The 19,797-nt window shown below is 49.1% G+C and overlaps 1 protein-coding gene across 1 annotated transcript in view; it reads right to left on the reverse strand.

The window, feature by feature from the left end:
- The window catches only part of Gli2 (GLI family zinc finger 2), a 234,870-nt gene extending 215,524 nt beyond the window's left edge, over positions 1 to 19,346 (reverse strand). The window contains exon 1 of the mRNA XM_042685199.1: positions 19,049 to 19,346. The gene's annotated coding sequence lies outside the window, so the exon portion shown is untranslated. The remainder of the gene's footprint in view (positions 1 to 19,048) is intronic.
- Positions 19,347 to 19,797: the final 451 nt, after the last annotated feature.

The following is a 19,797-nucleotide window of genomic DNA, read 5'->3' on the forward strand; positions in this document are numbered from 1 at the left end:
AGCGCTCTACCACTGAGCCACCTTTCCAGCCCCAAAGTTGATATACATTTTTATGCATCAATCTCCCTCCCCTTCCTTCTTTCCTACTTTCCCTTCTTCTTTCCTTTTTTTTTTTACGTGTGGTACTAGAAATTGAACCCAGGTTCAATAGTAGGCAGGTACTCTGCCACTGAGCCTCTAGCCCTAATTTATTTAATTGACAGATAAAGGGCCTGGGGTGTAGCTCAGTGGCAGTGTTTGTCTAGCATACATGAGGGCCTAGGTTTCATCCCCAACACATAAAAAAGGGGGGAGGGGAGAAGAGGGGGAAGGAGAGAACAGGGGAGGGGAAGAGAAGGGGGGGGAGGGAAGGGAGAGGAGAGAAGAGAAGAGAGAGAGGAAGGGAGAGGAGGAGAGAGAAGTGGAGTTTTTCATAATGACAAAGGAGTCCACACATCACCAGAACATAACAGTTCTAATATCTGTGCACTTAATAACATACCTTCTAAATATAAAAAGTAAAAGTAAAAGAATTGGTATTTGCCTCTTTCACTGTATTTGATCTCGGTATAATTTGTGGAGGGGAAGGGGAAAAACAAATCATTTAAATAAGGATACAGGTGGACCTGCTGCAACAATGAGAAGTACAAGTTGTCATGTCAAAAACGAACTTTACAACTTGGGGGTGGGGGGAGGACTGGGGGGGGAGGCGGATGGGAAGGGATGGGAAGGGTAAACAAAGGAGGAGGCTACAATGCTTGATAAGAAATGTACTCACTATCTTGCCCATGTAATTGTAACCCCTCTGTACAGTATTTTCACAATAAAAAAAAAAAAGAATTGGTATTTGATCATTGAAAACCAGTTAGTGTAATTTACCACATTATCATATTATCACCTGAATGATCAGGAGCAAAACAAGGATGTCCACCTTCTTCCTACTTGTAGGTAATACTATACTAGAAGGTCCAGCTTATAAAATGAAATAAGACAAAAAAATTAATAAGTCACCAGGAGCTAGTGGCTCATGCTTGTAATCCTAGCTACTCAGAAGTCTGAGATCTGCGGATCATGGCTCAAACCCAGCCTGGGTAGGAAAGTCCAAGAGACTCTTATTTCCAATTAAACACCAGAAAACCAGAAGTGGTGCTGTGGTTCAAAGTAGTAGAGCACTAGCCTTGACTGAAAAAGCTCAGGGACAGCACCCAGGCCCTGAGTCAAGCCTTACTACCAACATAAAAAAAATAAAATAAAATAAAATTTAAATTAAATAACTAAAAGGCATGCCATTTAAGTTGTCTTTATTCACAGATGGTATGATCATTAATATCCAGAATCCGATTTTAAAAAAATACAAAATAAAAAAGCAGACTGTAAAGAGCAATATGGGAAAAAAAAACATTTTTAAATACTAGGAAACTGAACATTTTAAATACCATATATAACAGCATCAAGAAACCATAATACTTCAGGATACATCTGAAAAATGGTACAGATCTTTATACACTAAAACGATAAAACTACAAGAAAATTTAAAGAAGACCTAAATTGCTGGGTGCTATTTGGCTATTAAGTGGCTGAGATCTAGAGATCATGATTTGAAGCCAGTTCTGACAGAAGTCCATGAGACTCCATTTCCAATTAATTCACAAAAAGCTAGGCTGGAGGTGTGGCTCAAATGGTAGAGCTCTAGCCAAGCAAGAAAGCTAAGCAAGCACAATGCCCTGTATTGTTAAGAAGACCTTAATAAGTCTAATTCATAGTCATCTGTCAGTTCTCCCCAAAGTTATCTGTATTCATCATAATGTCAAACAAAATTTCAACAGAATTGTAATTGGAAAAATTGATAAACTGATTCTTTTTTTAAATTTGTGTTGTTATTATAAAGGTGATGTACAGAGGGGCTACAGTTACATGAATCTGGTAATCAGTACATTCTTTTGGACAGTGTCACCCCCTCCCTTGCTCTCTCCCAGTTTTTCCCTCCCATCCTCGCCCACAAATTGTAAAGTTCATTTTCCACATCGTGTCTAGTAAGTACCACTGCATTTGTTTACCATTTGTCCTTACATTTCTGTGCCTTCCTTTACCCTCTTACAGACAGATAAATGAACAAACAAGACAAAAAGAAAACAAAACAAAAACAACTAAGGAAAAAACCTCTTGTTTCCATTTCCTAGAGTTCATTTTGATAAACATCATATTATATGATCAGAGGCACATAGGCTTTGAGCCTTTGTGTTCCTCTCCTAAGAGTGTCCTCTTTTGGTCTATGTGTGGCTGCCTAGAGTCCTGTATTTTAGATCTAGCTTCCGCATGTAAGAGAAAATACGAACCATTTGTCTCTCTGAGCTTGACTTACCTCACTTAACATGATTTGTAATAAACTGATTCTTAAATATGAAATTTGGAGAAATTGTGAAAACAATTTTGAAAATAGAACAGTAAGCCAGGAGTATAAGAGCACTTGATAAAGCACTTGCCTAGCACTTGTGAAACCTTGAGTTCCATCCCCAACAATACAAAAAGAACACAAGGAAATAAGAACAAAGTTGGAGGGTTAATAGCACCAAATTTCAAGACTTATTATAAAACTACAATAATCAAGAAAGTACCAGGTTGAAATCTACACAGTCACACAGATAAAACAAACAGAACATGAAATCCAAAGACCCACACAGAGATGGAAAGCAGAACTTTTTTGTTGTGGTTTTCAGCCAGTATTGGAGCTTAAACTCTGCCTCACACTCTCGCTCAGCTTGTTGCTCATGGCTGGCAGCTCTACCACTTGAGCTACTTACTCCTCTGGTTCCAGCTTTTTGCTGGTTAATTGGTGCTAACAGTTAGTCTGTCTGCTGGACAGGCTTTGAATCACAGTAGGGAGTGTTCTCAGAAGTTTCATCTCCTTCCCACCCCTTCTCACCAGTCATTCCCTCCAACAAGGGCCCCAAGAGGTGACCTTGAGGGGGAGTTCTCTTCTGGGAGCAAGTCAGGAAGAGGTGGGAGCTGACCCACCCCTTGCCTACAGCTGGGCCAGGTTGGCAGGATGAGAAGTATGTGCATATTTTCCACTGTTTTATCTGACCCTCTGGCAGAAAAAAATACAACACTGCAAAACAAAACACAAAACAAAACAAAACAAAAATCTTTCAGAAACTGAGCCAGCCCAAACCCAAGATGGGAAGAATAAAAAGGCAAAACATGGCTAGGTGCTGATGGCTCAGATTCTTAAACCTAGTACTCAGGAGGCTGAGACCTAAAGGACCATGGCTCAAAGTCAGCCCAGGGAGGAAAGACTCCATCTCCAATTAACCAGCAGAATCCTTCACTGGAGGTGTGGCTCAAGTGGTAGAGCGCCAGCCATGAGAAGCAAGCTGAGTAAGAGTGCAAGGCTGTGAGTTCAAGCCATGGTATCAGCACAAAACAAAGAAGCAAACAGTAAATAAATGACAAAGGTGATGACTGCTTTCCTGACATGAGGATCAAAAATACTCTGGTCTTTCAAAAATCCCACAGTCAAGCCAGGCACCAGGGGCTCACGCCTATAATCCTAGCTACTCTGGAGGCTGAGAGCTGAGGATCATGGTTCAAAGCCAGCCCGGTCAAGAAAAGCTGTGAAACTCTTATCTCCAATAAACTACCAGAAAACTGGAAGTGGCACTGTAGCTCAAGTGGTAGAATGTTAGCCCTGAGCTGAAGAGCTGAGGAACAACGCCCAGGCCCAGAGTTCAAGCCCCACGACCAACAACAACAAAAATCAGAGAGTCCTGTGCACATTGTTTCATGACCTGAAGATGCACAAGTACTCAGTGTATAAGCAGAGCCATCTGGATCACCAGCCCTTCCTTCAAGGCATCTCCACCTCAAATGCCACAGTGCCCACCCAACTTCTGTCCCCTGGAGTTCCTCTGCCTGGCCTACCCATGTTCCCCACACCCATCTGATGGAAGTCTTGGTCATGGCCTGGCCTTTTGTGGGAAGAAGCTGGGTTTTGTTGTGGTGGTTTTTTTCCCCCAACTGCTCAGCACAACCGTGTTGAACACAGGATCCATTGCGAAAAGCCCCCACCACGGGGCTTCTCCTGATGCTGACCCTGGACTCGGCCTCCTTGAGACTAGGAACTAAGCTGCCAAGAACAGCCCAACACAAACATGTCACAGAGTGAGGACATGTCAACTTAATACCTGCTTTCCTGCAAGCACATCAAGAGTTTCTGGGACAATAGTTGGAAGTGATCACTGCCCTGACCAATATGGCACACTATCCACCTTTCAAAGTCATATTGCCTAACTCCTGGCCTTCCTAAAACAGCCCTCCTAAGCCCAGAAGGTAATTGAGGAGAATGTATGTTTGAGAAGTCTGCTGGGATTTTAGAGGCCACCGGCTCTGTCACCAAGTTAGCAAGGTACGCCAATAGTGGTGCACTGACTTAATCAGAACCAGGCATATAACAGATGCTCCAATAAGTGCCAGCTGATTGACTGATGAATTACACAAGGAATACTTTTTGATGGCACCTGCCACAGCATTTCAAATTCAAGGCACAGAAAAGAAGGCCAATAGCTTCCAGTCTGGAATGAGGATGAGGTGTGCAAAAAAGTACAGCTGCCTCTGTATGAATGGCTGGGTGCTGGTAGCTTATGCCTGAAATCCTACTTACTGCAAAACTAAGATCTGAAGGATCAAGGACCGAGGGTAGCCTGGGAAAAAAAAGTTCTACAGACCCCATCACCAAAATAACCAGCCAAAATAGCCAGGCTAGAGTTATGGTTCAAGTGGTAGATCAACAGACAAACAAGGAAGTTAGGCACACTAGAGATCAAGTCCAACCTTTGGCACTGAAAGAATAAGAAAACAGCTACCTACAGTGATACCCCATTTCTAGGGTGCCAAAAACACACTACCAGCAGCATCCTGCCTGTCAATTGGAAAGGAGACCCCCACAACAAGCCTCTATGGTGACCTTCTACCCAACAGCTGTGACTCTTATGTAGGGCCTGCCTTGGACATGACAGGGTGCTGAACAGCACTGCGGGCCTCTACCTACAAGATGCTGGTAGCATCTTGTCCCAGATGGAACAATTAGAAATCCCTGTTTTGTCCCTTGGGGACAGATCACCACAGATGAGAAGAAGTCCTTTCTCATGGCAAACCAGCTGCTCTCAGAATAGTAATCAGAAGCCAACTGAAGAAGAGCGTCCCAGAGTTAGGGATGTAACACAAACAACAAAGGTAAAAACTTAAGAGGCATCTCTCCTATCCAGCCTTCCCATGGCCTTCTTTAAATGGACCATTTAGGCATCTGCCTTGAACTTTACCCATATTAACATCATTCATAGACAGATAGATGAAGGATGGATGGACGAAGGCAGGGAAGATAAAGAGTGCTATCTCACTCCCCACCCCCTTTCTCTCTTCCCTTCTTCCCTTCCTCCCTCCCTGACTTCATTCCTGACTCTTCTGACCTGGGAACAGAAAACTACCCTCCCAACTGTTTTGAACTTGTTTCCTTTTGTGGGATGCATTGAATTTATACCTTTCATAAGAACCAGAGTCTATTTTAGGATGGGTGTTCCCAGGGCATCAGTGAGAACACAAGTTCAGCCTATTAGTGCCAGAGAGATGATCAGGCAGGCATAAACTACACACAGGTCAGATAGGAGCCATGAGAGTATCTGTCAACACAGACAAATTTCCTGTGTGAGGGACCAATGGCCACAGGTCAGGCAACTAGACATTAGGCCATCTACCAGCAGCTCTGTGAAAGGCATCCTTTCCACCATGTGCACACCTGGACCAGCAACTCACTCAAGACCTTTATGGTAGCACTGCTACCCCTCTGGTATTGGAACTCCAATTTATCTAGAGGCTCTTGAAACAGAGCTCCGAGTTCTTTGCCTGCTCAGAACACTAAGATGCTCCAGGAAGTAAGCTACAGGAGTAGCTCTCTCAGGAAACTGGCTCACAGGCAGACAAGATGTCCCCAACCAGGCATTTGTCTCGGATCCCTGGCTTCTTACTGCTGACATCAGCAGGAGCAGATGGGAAGGGTGGGGACCCAGGAACCCAACCCCCTACGGCCCTACCCTATACCACTCCTATCTTTCCTGCCTGACTCTTGACCAAGTGGATCCTTGAGGATACAAAGGAAGTGGCAATGAAGGAGCACCCTCCTAGAGCACAGGGCTTCAGCTACTCTTGGCAAAATGCTTGCCCTGAGTGAGACTACATCTGGAGAAGGGGACAGAAGCCATGTCTTGCAAAGAAAGGGGAAGTGCTGGAAATGCCCCCTTCCCACATTCCACTTCCCTACCCACAGGGCCACAATGTCATTAGGTCTCCTCAATCTGGTTTATGCATCTGCCCTTGGGATCACACACAGGAACTCCACAGCTATGGACAGAAGAGAGGATCACTGGCTAGAGCAGCCCAGCCCTCCAACTGGCTGCCATCTAAACTAAGCCCAGAACACACAAGGACCCATCTACATGTCACAATTTTAGTGTGTCAAATATTTTCTTCTTTAGTGTGCACTGGAAGTTCTGGTCCACAGGTACTTGGAACACGAACAGCCTTCAGGGCTGGATTCATGGGTCAAATGGTAGAACACTTGCCTGGGATACACAAGGTTCTGGGTTCAAACCCCAGCACAACAAAAAGTCTTCAACCCCCAAAGTGAATTACTTTGTAATATATCACAAGTATATACAAGGGCAAAATAAAGATGTTCAATGAAAGCTGTTGATCACTATGAGGTTGAAGAAAAAGAAAAACAGACTGTGTTGGTGGGTGGGCACCAGTGAGAAGGAGGTTGGGCTGGCAGGAGGCTGAAGGAGGTTGCATACTGTTGAAATGGATTATTTACAACTATAATAGAACAATGGAACTTGTTGGAGATGAGTTCTTGCGGGGGGGGGGGGGGGGGGGGTAGGAAGAACTACAGGTAAACTTTAAAAAAAAAGGAGGAGAGTGAGTGAGTTGTGCACTGCTGCTCACACCTATAGTCTGAGCTACTTAGGAGGCTGAGATCTGAGGATGATGGTTAGAAGACAGACTTTGCAGGGAAGTCATTAGACTTTTACCTCCCATTCATCACTAAAAAGCTGGAACTGAAGCTGTGGCTCAAGAAGTAGAATGCCAGCTTTGAGTGTAAAGCTAAGAGATAGCACTCAGGCTCTGAGTTCAAGGCCTAGGACCTGCACATACACTAAAAAAAAATTGTTTTACAGAGAAAAATTTCAGCCTGGAGTAGTACAAATCACAAAGCCCACAGAAAAGCAGCTCCTTGTGGTTTGAGCCACAGGCATATAAAAGCTCTAGTCTCCATCTAAGCCAGCAGTTCCACAGTGACCCCAGGATCAGGACCCTGAGGAAGGCCATATTAAGTTTCCACCCAGAACGTCATCTGGCAGGAGTATACATGTGGAAGCAAGCAGTTGGACACCCTTGTATTCTGGGCTGGTAGGCTGAAGAGAAGCTATGGACCCCAATGTGCCAGCCCCCCCATGCTCCTCAGAGGCTCAAGCTCTCAAGTCACAGTGAGGATGAAACATTCTACAACTATGCTGACACCAAGGCCAGAGTGCTGTGAGCAAGGAGGCAGATGTGGGGAGCTGAAGTCTTTACGGAGCAGTCTCCAGGCAAGACAGCACAGGACAGGGCAGAGCAGGGCTGTGCCAGACTGAGGCAGCCCTCTCCCTCTATGAGTAGGGAGCCCCAGAGTACATAGTTCAGAAGAAGGGGTGCAGGGCCAAACCTAGATCTCCCCAGGTGTTCCTGTGAGACAGGATGCTGGGATTTGGAGACTTTTCCCCATCCTTTGTGGCCTGGGGTCCAGGAGAGAGGTCATGGAGAAGAAAGACTAGAAGAGGGGAAGACAAGCAAGAAGACCTAGCTCCTTCCCACTGGCCCTGCAGAATAGATAGAGCCCATGCCAGCAGGCTGAGTTTGAGAGAAACTGGAGAAAAAAGGCACTTCTTGAAATAAATAGAACCTTAGTTTCCTGAGTCCCACATGGGGTACCCCTCTCTGTGAATCTGACCATAATGGTCCTACACCCCAGGCCTCCTCCTGAATGAGCTGCAGAAGCATGGGGGCTCCAGCCAGTCAGACCAAAGGACCAGTGCCAAGGCAGGGTCTGGCATGTAAATACACAAGGCCCTAGTCACAGAGAGCACATGTGCTCCTCCAAGTGTGAGGGAATCACAGGGCAGAAAAGGACACCAAAGCCACACACCCAGCTAAAAGGAAAGGCTAGAAGTCAGTGTTCCCACCTGTCAGTGTTATAGTTCTTTTAAGATGGCCAGCCTGCTCATGGTACCACCAGATCAGAGCAAACACACAGTTCGCTGGAGGTGGGACTTCAGTGTGGCTCCTATTTTGTTCCTTTTGCTTAGTCCCTAGACCTTAAAAGGTGAGGAATGCCATGCAAATGGAGTTAGCTCCTAATTCTACACTGGGATCATGCCAGGCACTTATCATCCACCATCTCATCTACTCCTACCCACAATCTTTCAAAGGAGGATCTTGGTGTCTTATAATTGGGGAGGCTCAGGGAGACTAAGTAATGTGTCTGAGGTCAACACCTAGGATTAGAACCAGGACTTGCACCATACACACACACACACACACACACACACACACACACACACACACACACACACACACACACACACACACACACACAACTTTTTGCCATGCTAAGGGATGGAACTTAGGATCTTTTCCATGCTAAGCACTAGCCAGACCTTTCTATGTGATGCAAGAACTCCTAAGTCCCATCCTTTGTTTCTTCCTCTAGCAGAACTAAGCTGCTCAGGGCGTTTGTGCCACTGCTGATACTGGTGTCCACAGGGGGGATGCTACCTGTGCCCAAACCTGAGATAGAGGCATCAAAGTTCAAGGTAGAGAAGTATTTTACATATAAACTGATTTCTTGAGCTGAAATCCTTTCACACAACTACCTAAACACTAAATAAATAAGTAACCCAAGGGAGCTGGGCACTGGTATGGCTCACACTTATAACCCTAGCTATTCAGGAGACTGAGATCTGAGGATCACAGTCCAAGGCCAGCCCAGGCAGGAAAGTCCATGAGACTCTTGTCTCTAATTAACAACCAGAAAACCAAAAATGGAGCTGTGGCTCAAGTGTTACCACACTAGCCTTGAGCAAAACAAGCTTAAGCTAATGAGTTCCCAGAGCCTGAGTTCAAGTCCTATGACTCACCAAAAATTTGAAAAACAAACAATAAAAAACACAAGAGAGGGCTGGGAAATTGGCTCAGTGGTAGAACGCTTGCCTTGCATGCCTGAGGCCCTGGTTTCGATTCCTCAGCACCGCATAAGCAAAAAGAAAAAAGCCAGAAGTGGCGCTGTGGCTCAAGTGGTAGAGCGCTAGCCTTGAGCTGAAGAGCTGAGGGATAGCATCCAGGCCCAGAGTTCAGGCCCCACAACCAGACCCCCCCCCCCAAAAAAAAAAAACCACAAGAGAGACCAGGACACTGAAAAAGGCCCAGAAGACAAATCTGTCTACACTGTCAACTCAGCCTGGGACCTTGGATTCTGGACCTCTATTCATGAGGATTCCTGGAGAGAAGGTGGTGGCACTTCAGCATCCCATAATTCAGAAGACATTTTCTCTACTTGCACATGCTGTGCATCTGAACAGAGGCCAGAAAAACATAGATGGTCCAGACTTTAACAGGAGATATAAGATCTACATCTACAACAAGCTTTTCATCCCCCAAACAGCCAAAGATGTGGATGTAACCTGGACAGGGTGTATGGAGGTGAGTGGGTGGGTAGGGTGAGCAGCTACCTGCACTGAAACCCTTCTGCACAGTCCTTCAACCATGATCCCCATAGCAAAATCCTTGCAAGTCTGAGGCCCAATGGCATCTCTACATAGGAAGATGTGGCAGGGCTGGGAAGGTGGCTCAGTGGTAGAGCGCTTGCCTTGCATGCCTGAGGCCCTGAGTGCGATTCCTCAGCACCACATAAGCAAAAAGAAAAAAAAAGCCAGAAGTGGTGCTGTGGCTCAAGTGATAGAGCGCTAGCCTTGAGCTGGAGAGCTGAGGGACAGCACCTAGGTCCAGAGTTCAGGCCCCATGACCGGACCCAAAAAAAAAAAAAAAAGGAAGATGTGGCAGCCCACATGGTTCTTCTCCTGTACTTTCACTGTGCCCTTCCTATTCTTCAGGAAGACCACAAAGATGTCCATAGTTAGGTCCTTCAAATGGCTCAAACTTCCAAAAGACCTGTTCAAACGGGCCCCAAAGAGGGCCCAGTTTCCAACATTTAAGCCATGAAGTGATGACAACAATGCTATTATAAGGATGCAGGAAAAGACAGCCATCAAAGGCCTCTCTAGACAGAACCCACAGCAAGTAAATGCACGTTGATTTAACACTCTCTGGTTTCTCCTGAAGTCTGGCAAAAGCCATGACCACTTAGGCCATCTTCCAATTGTGACCACTGTCCCATGTAAGACATATTCTGCTGTGAGACCTACTTTTCTTGTCTAATCTAGAGCAGAAGCAAGGCATTTCTCAGTTCAATCACTTGCTCCCACCTGTAGTCCAGCAGCAGTCGGCCAGGCAGCTGAAGATCTTCCAAACTGCTGTCTACTCCCAGGGTGTCCTGGATCTGACAACATTATAACAAATCACTATCAACCCACCTTAGTAAGATTCAGATTCCTAGCCACACTCTCCAGCAATTCTCACTCTATAAATTCTCCCGGAAGCCTGAGAATTTACATACTCAACACCCTTCCACCAGCAACTCATCCCAGAGCACACTTAGAAACTACCCTCACAGCCTTATCCTCAGAATCATTGGTTTGAACTTAGGACCTTGTGCTTACTCAGCTTTCTTGGCTGGCACTCTATCACTTGCACTATGCCACTAGGCCTGCTTTTTTGCTGGTTATTTTGGAGATTGAAGCGTTTCTGTCTGGGCTGGCTTTCAACCGTGATCCCCTGGATCTAGTAAGCCAAGTAGCTAGGATTATAGGTGTGAGCTACTGGCGTCTGGTTCATTTCTTGTTCTGATTTTATTCTCTTCCACCATTTCTCAATGAGTATATCTTGAATAAGAAGAGGACCTAATTTATAAAGAAAGCTGTTATTTAGGTTTACTGATAAAAGTTTATGTCCACATAAATATGCATAGTTCCCATCCCTCATTCACACTTAACAATAGGAAAAGTTATCTAACATACTATATTATGTCTATTATATACTCCATCTTCTCTAGACAAATACATCTGAATTACAATGCAGACCTTCCCATCCTGTTCTTGATCTGCATACCTGTGTCCTGGCCAACCACCAGCCATCTCCAGACTTTCTCTTCCTGGTCATAATTACGGCAATGCACGAACACCCTCACCTTGATCTCTGAGAGAGCAAGGGCCAGTCCTAAATATCCTGTCTCTTGCCTGAACACACACACACAATGTATCACCAAGGCACAACGCCACACGGATGGCAGAAACATATGACTGATGATGCATCTTCAATCTGTCATCACATCACCATGACCTCAATTCTTTGAGAAGTCAAAACTCTACCCTCACCATTAGAGATCTGAGACATGTTTATGTGTTGGCCCTTCCTAAACTGTCCTCAGCTTCGCAGAGTCTCAAAGACCTTTACAGCCTGGTGTTTCCCCAGCCTCCTCAATGCCTCCACACCCACTCTCTGCCAGTCTCATCTGGTGCCTGTATCTCAGAGGTCCCCTAAAGAGAAAGCTGAAGAGAAAGCCAGAAGTAGATCCCTTGCCAAAGACCACCCTCTACTTTCTCCAGACCAGTCCTCCAACCCTGCTGCCCTCAGATTCTGGCTGTCCAGGGAAGAGGATAAACAAGCTCATAGGGTTCTGAAACTGGTAGGATTTGAGAGATCATAGCTATCAAGCCTTTCCTTGCACAGAGAGGCAGACCAACTTGCCTGGGATAACCCAGCAACTGAGTAGGTGGGTCCCACTCTCCCCAAGGGTAATTCAAGAGGTTCCAGCCGATTTCTCTTCACAGTGCAGGTATCCATCATTCTCCCTCCTCCTTTGTCCCAGAGAGGAAAACAGGTTTAGAAATATGTTCTAAAAAGGACATCTTCCTAACCCTCTCCTGGGTGGTCCATCCAACTTTCCATACCAGTGCCACCTTCAGAAGGTACTTAGTGACACCCTCTTAAGATAGTGGGGGGGGGGAGGGAGACACATACATCAGAGCTCCATCCCCTGTTACAACCATGGCAGTCAAACTCAATCCTTCAAGACCAGTTGGCAGAGGAAGATTTCCTTAGTCCCAGAGCAGAGCTAGCTCAGTCCCACAGGACCTGCTTGGCATGGATGGGTATGATGGAACTATATAAATTCATCTCTGTGTCCTCCTCAGTCCAGACTAAGCTTGCTATGGCTCTGCCCTGCCTCTTAAGCCACTGCTTAGTGTACTGTGGACTCTCAAAGAAGAGAATCAACCAATTAAGCGCTATTTTCTGGCCATCAGGCTTTGCCTACGCTGAAGATGCTTCCATAGCTAATCTTCCCCAGGTTTAAAAATATAGGCTTGTTTTCTTTTTTTTTTAACTCCCAACATAATAAATGAGCTTAAATATTAGAAGTTGAAACTATTAAGTAAATCATTTCACCTGCAAAGCTTGTATTTGCATAACATTAATTCATGATGGCATCTAAAACAAATTCATCACTTTCTGTATATTAGAAGCTGATGTATGTAGGAACTGGAAAAAATCATGAGCTCAAAATTATGTTGACATGATGTACATGGCTCGATGAAGAAAGATTTTTCTTTTTCTTTCCTTTTTTTTTTTAATCCAGGGAACAACTGAATTATGGGGAGAAGGGGAAGGATTTGAGGAAGGGAAGATCTGGCAGCCTGGCGAATGAATAATGCGGCCGCACGTGTGTGGCGGGCTCTCTCCGTATACACACACACTCGAGTTATTAATGTCAAGTATGCCGAAGATACGCGGGGAAATCATTACCATTCACCGCCACTCACCGCCATTAAATTTCAATCAATTCAACGGCGCACAAGTGTACTTGAGCGGCCCTTACAGTTCCTTATACATGTGGCTCCAAAGTCGAGCTGACTTATTGCATTGTCCGGCGCACAAAGACGCGCGTTAAGCATCCGCTGAAAAGCGACGATCTGGGACCCGAACGATGCTCTTTTAAGCTTTCTATCCAAGGCGGCCCGCGATGGTCTCCGGTCCCCGCGGGTCAGGGCGGGCGGGAGCGGGGAGGAGCACCCTCGCCTCCTCTCCTTTGGGGTGGAGACGGGCCCCGAAAGAGGCCTTGCTGGCAGATGCCTGAAAGAAAAAGTTTCCAAACGCCAGCAAAACTTTGCTAACAGTCCTCTCTCCTCCGGAAACGATCTCATTCTCCCGCGGCCTGTCAACCGAACTCGAACCCCCAGCTCGAAGAAGACGTGGACGGAGAAGCCAAAGGGGGGGGGGGGGGGTCGGAGGCGGCGGGAGTCCCAGGCACCTTTACCAGGTAGGGCCGGGCTGGGCGTCCCGGCCGGCCGGACCCCAGGGATGAGGCCCGCTGGCCTCCTTCCTGACTCGCCACGAGCAGGGTCCAGCCTCCCGCCACCCGCCACTCGCCTTAACAATGTGGCCATTGTTCGGGTGCCGCAAACCAGGCGGGCGCGCAGGTGGGAGGGACGCGGGCGCTCGGGGCACGGAATGTTCCTCCGGTGCAGCGCGCGCGGCGCCGCCCGGACACGCGGCCTCCCCGGCCGGGCCGTAAACCCTCGGTGGGGCAGGACATCGGGGCAGGAGGAGTGAGGATGGGGTGGGATCGAGGAGGGAGAGGGAGAGGAGAGACAGACAAAGAGGAATGCGGAGACGGAGGAGGAGAAAAGAAAGAATGGAGAGCACAAGAAAGGAGGGAGAAGAGACAAGGGGGAGGGAGAGGGAAGCAGACAAAAGAGGTCCAAAGAAGAGAGGGAGGGCAGGGTTGAAGAAGGAAAAGGAAAGAAAGGGAAGGGAAAGAGGGTGGGAGGGAAAGTAGGAGAGACAGACAGAGGGACGCGAGTACTGTAGTGCCGCCCCTCGCCCCCCGGAAGCCTCTGGAAGAGCCAGAGTTCACCAGTTTCTTAGAGGGAACCGGCTGCAAGCCCTGCCAGTCAGCAGTGCGTAATCACACCGGGCTTTGCCTAATTACAGGGTTGAGAGCCGGTCTGGAGGCAAAGAGATATACTTAACTATGTCCCTGGGAAGGCCCAACACTTGGATGGTTTGTAAGCCTGGGAGATACAAATATTCTCTACCTCCACCCAGCCCAAGCTCACCACGCCGAGACACTGGAAGACAAGTCTGGGGACTGCAGCTGGGCTGGCAGGGCACAAGCTCTCCAGGAGCACTTTTCTGTGTTCTTGGGGGGGGGGGGGGAGGGACAGGAGTTCCCCCCATGCTGGTCAGCAGGAGGCCGAAGGCCTCTGAGAAGGCCTTGCCTGGGCCCGCAGCCAGGACATCTTCCCTCCTCCCAGAGCTCTCTCACTGGGGGCCTGGGGCCCTTGGCCACCCGAGGGGGTAAAATCAATCTCCATCCCGTGCTAATGAATAAAAAGTCCCCTTTATTTCACTGCTGTTTTTGGTTCATTAAATTTTCCACAGATTTGCAGAGAAGAAAACATAATCAATAAACCCTGACAAAAGTGAACGTGTGAAAAAGGCCAGAGAATGGAAAAGCAAGATAAAAGTGATAGCGGATCACAGATTTCCAGGCAGATGACTAGCTGAGCAGCTCAATCTCAATGGGCCATCCCAGCTCCTAGGCCTGTCTCTCATTTGCTTCAACTCTTCATTCAAGACAATAGTAAAGGCACTAAAACTGGTTTTCTTATGCTAATGCTGAAACCCAGCACTCAGTTAAAACACACTCGGTTTGAAACCTGCCTGGTTTTTTTTTCTTTTTAACATACTGTGCAGGAGCGCGCGCGCGCGCGCGCACACACACACACACACACACACACACACACACACACACAAACTTGTTTCCACTTAAACCCAAATTTCAACAGTTTAACATGTATTCTTTAGCCACGTCTTACATGCATTATTTTTCTCCTCTAGTTTTTTTTTTTTTTTTTTGAGAAACCAGAAGTGAAAGCTAAACAGGAATGTTAAGGATTCTTTTAGTGATTGAAGAATTGGAGGAAAATTAGACACTAAGCACTCATCAAGGATGCGGTCATTATCTGTGTTTTCTCAAAGTTTTGAATGCAGTTACGCACTCTTATGATCCCTCTGTCACCATCAAAATCTTTTTTTAAAAAGTGGGGGGTCATTTTGTATAATCCTTAGTAGTCCTCAGAAAAACCTCAGATTAATTTTAAAGAAAAGGACAAATTCTGAATCTGATGTTATATATCTATTCACACAGAAAGTGTCAAAGGTATCTTCATCAATACTATCAATTGCTTGTGTGTGTGTCCTTTTCTCTCTCTTCTGTTCTTAAACAAACCTTAGGAAACAGTTACAGTCCCCCATCCCCATATTCTTCAAAAGTGAAAAAATAAATAAAACACAAAAAAGTTGTGAGCTGAAATTGCTGGCTGTTAATGCAACCACCTATTCTGCCTGTCCGAATTTTATGGAATCTGAGCATACTGTTTCTTTCTTTGGCATTCTCCACGTGTTTCATTTGTCCACGTCTCTGACACTTACTGAAAAGAAGAAAGGAAGAAACTGCTTCCCAGGGGCTCCTTTCAAAGAACCCTGGCCCAGTGGGAACAGCTGCAGCTGTCCAGGCCCACCTGGCCTGGCCACCCCTAATGCACTGGGAAACAGACCCTGGCACAGGTAGACTCCCATCCCCCAGTTTCAAGAAGCAGAGCTGCTTGGCCCTGCGTCTGGAACACCAGGCACAGGAAAGACAGCTTGATGTACCCACATTCTCAGGAAGGGCCAGCTGGTCTGCCCAGAGACAAGGATGTAGAACTCTGGTTTTGAGATTTAACAAGCCAGCTGGGTGTGAGGGAGTAACACCAGTTTCCACAGTGCACACGACACACTCCTGGTCTCACTTAAAAAGAATTGTGTCTGGACACTCAAGCTTTCCCCTAGGGTGCCCAAAAGGGGCCTTGATGGAAGAAGGGTGTTTATTAGGCAAATATCCAATTTTGTCTGCCTACTTGCGGAATCCCCTGGTTTGCTAATCCAGCCCTGGGGCCTGCACTGTGTACAGGGCACTTGTGGGAGTACAAAAAGCGTGAAGTATTTGTGTATTTTTCAGTCTGAAGTGCAAACAAGCCAGCTACAGTACACAGCTCCCAAGACCCTCACAGCCAGGCAATGAGCCGATGACCGGTAGCTCTGTGGCCCCTCTTCTGGCCAGGCAACTCAAAGGATTTACACTCTGCCTGAGGCTTCCCCAGGAGAAACACCCTGAGAAAAATAAAAGGACTCACCCAATCTCACACATGAGGAGGGTGGCTGAGACTAGGGTTCCCTCCAAGGCCTGGGCTTGTAAGTTTGGGAGCAACCTGGAAGTCCTCACTCGACAAGTGTGAACCCTGTACAAATTCCTATCTCATCAATTCCCAGGAGGGATAAAAGAAGCTTAACAATCCCACCTTATTCCCGAAGAGCCAGCTCCGGTTTGGGAGGGGCTTTCTCCCTGGCATCCTCATTCTCACCAGTTGAAACTGCCAACAGACCATGCTGACCACAGTCTCAGACACAAGATCAAGAGGAGGCTGGGTCACCTGAGGGCCACCTCCTGGGCAGGTAGGCTTCTCCAAATGCAGGATCTTCACTGAATTAATTTAAATCCTCCTAGAATCAGGAAACAGCCTCCTGAAATTGGCATAGGTCTCAAAACAGAGGGGAAATACAAAACCACGCTAAATCTTCCAAAATATAATTAACTTTCAAATTCCTCAGACAAGTGACAACTTTCCATATGGCTGGGTTTGAAAATCTGTACACCTCCTGGAACTCTCAGAAGAGAAGCCACAAGTCAAGAAAGCTGAAGAAAGAAAGAGGCATTAAGAAAGAGGCATCTTGGGGGGGTGGGGGTCGGGGGGGAGGACATACAAGGCCTAGATTCTACACTATAGAATTACTGCCCCAGGACAGATCAGAAGTAGAGAGCAGGCAAAGCCAGGGTGCTCTGGCCTCTCCTGTCCTAGGAACAGCAGCCCAGATAGCCACAAATGTTTTTACTCAGACTGGGTAACTGCAGAGCGGATCCCCAAACCAGGGTGTCTAGCCCTCAGACACACAGAAGCCAGCCCAGCGAGGGAAACTGGCAGCCAAGGTAAGGAAATGGGCGGGGAAGGGGGGGGGGTCAACGAAGGAGGTGGCCAGAACAAACAGATCGCATCAGGAAGACTGTGACAAGCCCGCCTATTCCCCCTGCTATCCCCCCGCTGTATATTTTGGATTTCACAGTTTATTTACTTTACTTTTTGGCACTGAGCCCCCTGAGCATGCCAATACAATATTTGTTTAAACACTATTTTATGCCGCTTGCGAGGGAAACGTTTACTTTCAAATTCTCCAACATCCCCCAGAGCCTCGTCTGCAAACAGCGAACGAGCGTTTTACAACTGCTCCCTTTATCTGTAGCTGTTGGGATTAAACCTTCACACCGCTCGGCAAGGGCGGCAGGGTGGGGGCCCAGCACAGCTCGGCGGCCACGGAGCAGCAGAGCCCGAGCCAAGGCCAGGAACGGGAACGGAGAGAGGAGGGATGCCCAGGCTGGGGGTCTGTGGGCCTCGTGTAATGCCCCCAGCGCGCGGGGCGGGACTCTGGGGAGAGGTCTACTTTTCCAGCTGGGATCAACTTTGGGAGCCACACAATGACACAAAAGAGAGAGGGCGGAGGGGAGCAGCACCCTGGGGGATGCTCCATGCCCGGGAGCGCCCTGGCGGCCCGTCGCCCACGGCGAGGCGCGCGCGACGGCTCCATCCTCAGCTCCCCGCGCTCTACAAAAGTTGGGTTTCCTAGGAAATGACAGTAGTGAGGGCCAGGCTTGCAAAGACGCCGAGTGGAGTGGACTTCCCGCTCCCCGGCGAGGCGGGCGCGCTCGCACTCACGCACGCCAGCACACGCGCCCTTCCCCCATCCCGCCTGCACCCCCCCACACACACCATCCCCCCGCCCGCCCCGCGTCCGGGGTAAAACGCTCCCCTCTCTAAACCCTTAATAGGATTGGCGCCCAACTCTCTCCGCGCCTCTCCCCATCCATCACACACAGATCAAGTTGCAGTAGTGGATTTTTCAAATTCCTCAGCAAATATACTTGTTGAGAGACTGTCGGGGCTGGGGTGGGGAGAAGCGGCGTCGGGGGCGGGAATCCAAGCGAGGGGTGCGGAACCGGTACCCGGCGAAAGGATTACGTGCGGATCCCTTCGGGAAGTCAAGCGGATCTCGGGGCCGAGGGCAAAAGAGAAGGCAGAAAGAGGCCCGAAAGGAGGCCGGAGGGGAGAGCCCCGCCGAGGGGGAGGGGGCAACAGGGAGGGAGGTAAGGGGGAGGAAGGGGCGAGGAAGAAAGAAAGGCAGGCTCCGGGACGCGCAGCGTGGAGAAGTGGAGTTAGAAGTTCGCCAGGGGCTGGCTGCAGCCCTCCGTACACAGCACGCTCCCGCACGCAGCACCCTCCCGCACACACGCTTCCAGTACCCACCTTCGAGAGCTTCGGGGCATCCCAGCCCCTACTCTCTGCAAAAATCAGCCCCCTGACCCGTGTGCGGTGCAACTGGCCGTAGGCCGGCCTGGCTGTGCACTCCAAGAAGGAAGACGCTTTCCTCCAGGTAGGTACGGTACGGAGGTGCAAAATCGACCCCCGGCCACGAGTTGCTAGCCCCAAGATCTCCCCCTAGCTCCTCGGCCTGCTGGGCCACAGCGACGCGGGCCGCCCCCTCCAGTTTCCAGTTCCCGCAGGTCTGATGTCCAGACCCCGAGCCCCGGAGCGGGTACCCGGCCGAGCGACCCTCTGAAGACCGAGCAGCATCCCAGTCGGCCTGGGCTCCGCCGGGACAGAAAGCGCTTCGCAACGACAAGCAAGCAAAAAGAAGGCCGATGCAACTTTACCGAGGAGACAAAAGTTTGCCTCTAGCACGCAGGTGGCCTCTTGGGCGCCGGGCAGAAGTTGCAGGCCACCATCCCAACTTGGCTTGCGGGGTGACCCGCCGCGGGCTGCCGTGTGCCCAGGCTCCAGCCGGCCAGGGCGGGGCGGGCCGGGCCAGGCAGGGGAGGGGAGAGGAGGGAACCGAGGCAGGCGGGGCCCCGCAGCCCCTACGAACGCCGAGCGGGCTACTCCGGGAGGCTTGGGCGCACCGCGCTGCCCGAGATCCTTCCCCGGGCTCCTCCTCGCCTTCCTCTGCGTCCGCTGTCGTCGTCGCCGCCGCCGCCGCCGCCGCCGTCGCCTCCCGCTCCTCCTCGAAGTCTCATTGATGGGAGTTTGAAAAAAAAGTCCGCGGAGCCGTGCTGCCTCGGCTGGCGAGCGCCGGCACTCCTGCAATCCATCAGCGCCGCCCGGACGGCGCAGCGCCCCCGCGCGCTCGGCTTCGGCACACCCCCGCGCGGCGCCCCCGCTGGCCCGCCCCGCCGCGCACACCCCGCCCCCGGGGATGGGGAGGGGGGACCCAGACGCCACCCGGAGGAAGGAAGGGGGCTGCCGCGTAGTCTCCCCCTCCGCTGTACCGAGGAAAGAAAGCACCACCACGGGAAAGTTCGAGAGGGTAGCGGGAGAGCGCGCCAGTCTCTAACACTTCTTTTAAGGCGCGGGGATGGGGAGGGAGGGGAAGGCGTTTGGGGCGGGGGGGGGGGGCTGCGGAGGG

The sequence above is a fragment of the Dipodomys spectabilis genome, unplaced genomic scaffold (assembly GCF_019054845.1).
Source record: "Dipodomys spectabilis isolate Male_0828 unplaced genomic scaffold, ASM1905484v1 ptg000094l, whole genome shotgun sequence".
NCBI lineage: Eukaryota > Metazoa > Chordata > Mammalia > Rodentia > Heteromyidae > Dipodomys > Dipodomys spectabilis.